Source organism: Triticum urartu, chromosome 4A, assembly GCF_056163025.1.
Source record: "Triticum urartu cultivar PI428250 chromosome 4A, HENAU_Tu73, whole genome shotgun sequence".
In the NCBI taxonomy this organism is placed as follows: domain Eukaryota; kingdom Viridiplantae; phylum Streptophyta; class Magnoliopsida; order Poales; family Poaceae; genus Triticum; species Triticum urartu.
Window position 1 is genome coordinate 121,381,470 of NC_141876.1, and position 6,389 is coordinate 121,387,858.

Below are 6,389 nucleotides of genomic sequence, written 5' to 3' on the forward strand. Positions count from 1 at the left end.
TCACCTAGATGGATCTTGCGTGTGAGTAAGTAGGAATTTTTTTGAAATACTACGTTCCCCAACAGTGGCATCCGAGCCAGGTCTATGCATAGATATTGTAAGCACGAGTAGAACACGAAGGAGTTGTGGGCGTGGGTATATACATATTGCTTGACATCACTAGTTGATTCTTGATTCAGCGGTATTGTTGGATCAAGCGGCTTAGACCGACATTACGCGTACGCTTATGCGAGACTGGTTCTACCGACATGCTTCGCACACAGGTGGGTAGTCGGTTTCTGTTTCTCCAACTTTAGTTGAATTGGATTCAATGAACAGCGTTCTTTCTGAAGATCAAAAAGCTATCACTATACCGCGTTGTGGTTTTGATGCGTGGGTAAGAACAGTTCTTGCTAAGCCCATAGCAGCCACGTAAAACTTGCAACAACAAAGTGGAGGATGTCTAACATGTTTTTGCAGGGCATGTTGTGATGTGATATGGTCAAGATGTGATTATATAAATTATTGTATGAGATGATCATGTTTTGTAACACAGTTATCAGCAACTGGCAGGAGCCATATGGTTGTCGCTTTATTGTATGAAATGCAATGACCATGTAATTGCTTTACTTTATCACTAAGCGGTAGCGATAGTCATAGAAGCAATAGTTGGCGAGATGACAACGATGCTATGATGGAGATAAAGGTGTCAAGCCGGTGACGATGGTGATCATGACGGTGCTTTGGAGATGGAGATCAAAGGAACAAGATGATGATGCCCATATCATATCACTTATATTGATTGCATGTCATGTTTATCCTTTATGCATCTTATTTTGCTTGGTACGGCGATAGCATTATAAGATGATCTCTCACTAAATTTCAAGGTACAAGTGTTCTCCCTGAGTATGCACCATTGCTACAATTCGTCATGCCGAGACACCACGTGATGATCGGGTGTGATAAGCTCTACGTTCACATACAATGGGTGCAAGCCAGTTTTGCACAAGCAGAATGCTCGGGTTAAACTTAACGAGCCTAGCATATGCAGATATGGCCTCGGAACACTGAGACCGAAAGGTCGAGCGTGAATCATATAGTAGATATGATCGACATAGTGATGTTCACTGTTGAAAACTACTCTCATGTGATGATCGGACATGGTTTAGTTGATATGGATCACGTGATCACTTAGATGATTAGAGGGATGTCTATCTAAGTGGGAGTTCTTAAGTAATATGATTAATTGAACTTTAATTTATCATGAACGTAGTACCTGATAGTATTTTTCATGTCTGTGTTGTTGTACATAAATGGCCCGTGATGTTGTTCCTTTGAATTTTAATGCGTTCCTAGAGAAAGCTAAGTTGAAAGATGATGGTAGCAATTACATGGACTGGGTCCATAACTTGAGGATTATCCTCATTGCTGCATAGAAGAATTACGTCCTGGAAGCACCGTTGGGTGCCAAACCTGCTGCAGGAGCAACGCGAGATGTTATGAACACCTGACAGAGCAAAGCTGATGACTACTTGATAGTTCAGTGTGCCATGCTTTACGGCTTAGAACCGGGACTTCAACGTCGTTTTGAACATCATGGAGCATATGAGATGTTCCAAGAGTTAAAGTTAATATTTCAAGCAAATGCCCAGATTAAGAGATATGAAGTCTCCAATAAGTTCTATAACTCCAAAGTGGAGGAGAATAGTTCTGCCAGTGAGCATATACTCAGAATGTCTGGGTACCACAATCACTTGACTCGGCTGGGAGTTAATCTTCCAGTTGATAGTGTCATTGACAGAGTTCTTCAATCACTACCACCAAGCTACTAGAGCTTCGTGATGAACTATAATATGCAAGGGATGGATAAGACAATTCCCGAGCTCTTCGCAATGCTAAAGGCTGCGGAGGTAGAAATCAAGAAGGAGCATCAAGTGTTGATGGTCAACAAGACCACCGGTTTTAAGAAAAAGGGTAAAGGGAAGAAGGGGAACTTCAAGAAGAACGGCAAACAAGTTGCTACTCAAGTGAAGAAGCCCAAGTCTAGAACTAAGCCTGAGACTGAGTGCTTCTACTGCAAAGGGACTGGTCGCTGGAAGCGGAATTGCCCCAAGTATTTGGCGGAGAAGAAGGATGGAAAAGTGAAAGTTATATTTGATATACATGTTATTGATGCGTACCTTACAAATGCTCGCAGTAGCGCCTGGGTATTTGATACTGGTTCTGTTGCTAATATTGGCAACTCGAAACAGGGGCTACGGATTAAGTGAAGATTGGCTAAGGACGAGGTGACGATGCACGTGGGAAATGGTTCCAAAGTCGATGTGATCGCTGTCGGCATGCTACCTCTATATCCACCTTCGGGATTAGTTTTAGACCTGAATAATTGTCATTTGGTGCCAGCGTTAAGCATGAACATTATATTTGGATCTTGTTTGATGCGGGACGGTTATTCATTTAAATCAGAGAATAATGGTTGTTCTATTTATATGAATAATATCTTTTATGGTCATGCACCCTTGATGAGTGGTCTATTTTTACTAAATCTTGATAGTAGTGATACACATGTTCATAGTATTGAAGCCAAAAGATATAAGTTTAATAATGATAGTGTAACTTATTTGTGGCACTGCCGTTTAGGTCATATTGGTGTAAAGCGCATGAAGAAACTCCATGCTGATGGTCTTTTGTAATCACTTGATTATGAATCACTTGATGCTTGCGAACCATGCCTCATGGGCAAGATGACTAAGACTCCGTTCTCCGGAACAACAGAGCGAGCAACAGACTTGTTGGAAATAATACATACTAATGTATGCGGTCCGATGAGTGTTGATGCTCACGACGGGTATCGCTCTTTTCTGACCTTCACAGATGATTTGAGCAGATATGGGTATATCTACTTGATGAAACATAACTCTGAAAAATTTGAGAAGTTCAAAGAATTTCAGAGTGAAGTGGAAAATCATCGTAACAAGAAAATAAAGTTTTTACGATCTGATCATGGAGGAAAATATTTGAGTTATGAGTTTGGTCTTCATTTGAAACAATGCGGAATAGTTTCGCAGCTCACGCCACCTGGAACACCACAGCGTAATGGTGTGTCCGAACGTCGTAACCGCACTTTATTAGATATGGTGCGATCTATGATATCTCTTACTGATTTACCGCTATCGTTTTGGGGTTATGATTTAGAGACGACTGCATTCATGTTAAATAGGGCGTCGTTGAAATCCGTTGAGACGACACCTTATGAATTGTGGTTTGGCAAGAAACCCAAGTTGTCGTTTCTTAAAGTTTGGGGCTGCGATGCTTATGTGAAAAAGCTTCAACCTGATAAGCTCGAACCCAAATCGGAGAAATGTGTCTTCATAGGATAGCCAAAAGAGACTGTTGGGTACACCTTCTATCACAGATCCGAAGGCAAGATATTCGTTGCTAAGAATGGATCCTTTCTAGAGAAGGAGTTTCTCTCGAAAGAAGTGAGTGGGAGGAAAGTATAACTTGATGAGGTAACTGTACCTGCTCCCTTATTGGAAAGTAGTTCATCACAGAAACCGGTTCCTATGACACCTACACCAATTAGCGAGGAAGCTAATGATGATGATCATAAAACATCAGATCAAGTTATTACCGAACCTCGTAGGTGAACTAGAGTAAGATCCGCACCAGAGTGGCACGGTAATCTTGTTATGGAAGTCATGTTACTTGACCATGATGAACATACGAACTATGAGGAAGCGATGATGAGCCCAGATTCCGCAAAATGGCTTGAGGCCATGAAATCTTAGATGGGATCCATGTATGATAATAAAGTGTGGACTTTGGTTGACTTCCCGATGATCGGCAAGCCATAGAGAATAAATGGATCTTCAAGCTCCAGCGATCCATTTATGGATTGGTGCAAGCCTCTCGGAGTTGGAATATACGCTTTGATAGTGTGATCAAAGAGTATGGTTTTATAAAGAGTTTTGGAGAAGCATGTATTTACAAGAAAGTGAGTGGGAGCTCTGTAGCATTTCTGATATTATATGTGGATGACATATTGCTGATTGGAAATTATACTGAATTTCTGAATAGCATAAAAGGATACTTGAATAAGAATTTTTTAATGAAAGACCTCGGTGAAGCTTCTTATATATTAGGCATCAAGATCTATAGAGATAGATCAAGACGCTTAATTGGACTTTCACAAAGCACATACCTTGATAAAGTTTTGAAGAAGTTCAAAATGGATGAAGCAAAGAAAGGCTTCTTGCCGGTGTTACAAGGTATGAAGTTGAGTCAGACTCAATGCCCGACCACTGCAGAAGATAGAGAGAAAATGAAAGTCATTCCCTATGCTTCAACCATAGGTTCTATCATGTATGCAATGTTGTGTACCATACCTGATGTGTGCCCTGCTATTAGTTTAGCACGGAGGTACCAAAGTAATCCAGGAGTGGATCACTGGACAACGGTCAAGAACATCCTGAAATACCTAAAAAGGACTAAGGATATGTTTCTTGTTTATGGAGGTGACAAAGAGCTCATCGTAAATGGTTACGTCAATGAAAGCTTTGACACTGATCCGGATGACTCTAAGTCACAAATCGGATACGTGTTTTTATTGAATGGTGGAGTTGCCAGTTGGTGCAGTTCCAAGCAGAGCGTCGTGGCGGGATCTACGTGTAAAGCGGAGTACATAGCTGCTTCGGAAGCAGAAAATGAAGGAGTCTGGATGAAGGAGTTCATATCCGATCTAGGTGTCATACCTAGTGCATCGGGTCCAATGAAAATCTTTTGTGACAATACTGGTGCAATTGCCTTGGCAAAGGAATCCAGAATTCACAAGAGAACCAAGCACATCAAGAGACGCTTCAATTCCATTCGCGATCAAGTCAAGGAGGGAGACACAGAAATTTGCAAGATACATACGGATCTGAGTGTTGCAGACCCATTGACTAAGCCTCTCTCATGAGCAAAACATGATCAGCACCAAGACTCCATGGGTGTTAGAATCATTACAATGTAATCTAGATTGTTGACTCTAGTGCAAGTGGGAGACTGAAGGAAATATGCCCTAGAGGCAATAATAAAATTGTTATTTATATTTCCTTATATCATGATAAATGTTTATTATTCATTCTAGAATTGTATTAACCGGAAACTTAGTACATGTGTGAATACATAGACAAACAGAGTGTCACTAGTATGCCTCTACTTGACTAGCTCGTTAATCAAAGATGGTTAAGTTTCCTAGCCATGGACAAGAGTTGTCATTTGATGAACGGGATCACATCATTAGAATGATGTGATTGACTTGACCCATCCGTTAGCTTAGCACTATGATCGTTTAGTTTATTGATATTGCTTTCTTCATAACTTATACATGTTCCCGTGACTATGAGATTATGCAACTCCCGAATACCGGAGGAACACTTACTGTGCTATCAAATGTCACAACGTAACTCAGTGATTATAAAGATGCTCTACAGGTGTCTCCGATGGTGTTTGTTGAGTTGGCATAGATCGAGATTAGGATTTGCCACTCCGATTGTCGGAGAGGTATCTCTTGGCCCTCTCGGTAATGCACATCACTATAAGCCTTGCAAGCAATACTAATGAGTTAGTTGTGGGATGATGCATTACGGAACGAGTAAAGAGACTTGTCGGTGAAGAGATTGAACTAGTTATTGAGATACCGACGATCGAATCTCGGGCAAGTAACATATCGATGACAAAGGGAACAACGTATGTTGTTATGTGGTTTGACCGATAAAGATCTTCGTAGAATATGTAGGAACCAATATGAGCATCCAGGTTACACTATTGGTTATTGACCGAAAGTGAGTCTTGGTCATGTCTACATAGTTCTCCAACCCGTAGGGTCCGCACGCTTAACGTTCGATGACGATCGGTATTATGAGTTTATGTGTTTTGTGTTGGGGAACGCAGTAATTTCAAAAAAAATCCTATGCACACGCAAGATCATGGTGATGCATAGCAATGAGAAGGAAGAGTGTTGTCCACATACCCTCATAGACCTTAAGCGGAAGCGTTATGACAACACGGTTGATGTAGTCGTACGTCTTCACGATCGACCGATCCTAGTAGCAAACGTACGGCACCTCCGCGATCTGCACACTTTCAGCTTGGTGACGTCCCGCGAACTCACAATCCAGTAGAGCTTCGTGGGAGAGTTTCGTCAGCAGGACGGCGTGATAACGGTGATGATGTTGCTACCAGAACAGGACTTCGCCTAAGCACCGCTACGATATAACCAAGGTGGATTATGGTGGAGGGGGGCATCGCACACGGCTAAAAGATCAACTGATCAACTTGTGTGTCCATGGGGTGCCCCTCCCCCGTATATAAAGGATTCGAGGAGGGGGAGGGCCGGCCCTCTCTATGGCGCGCCCTGGGGGAGT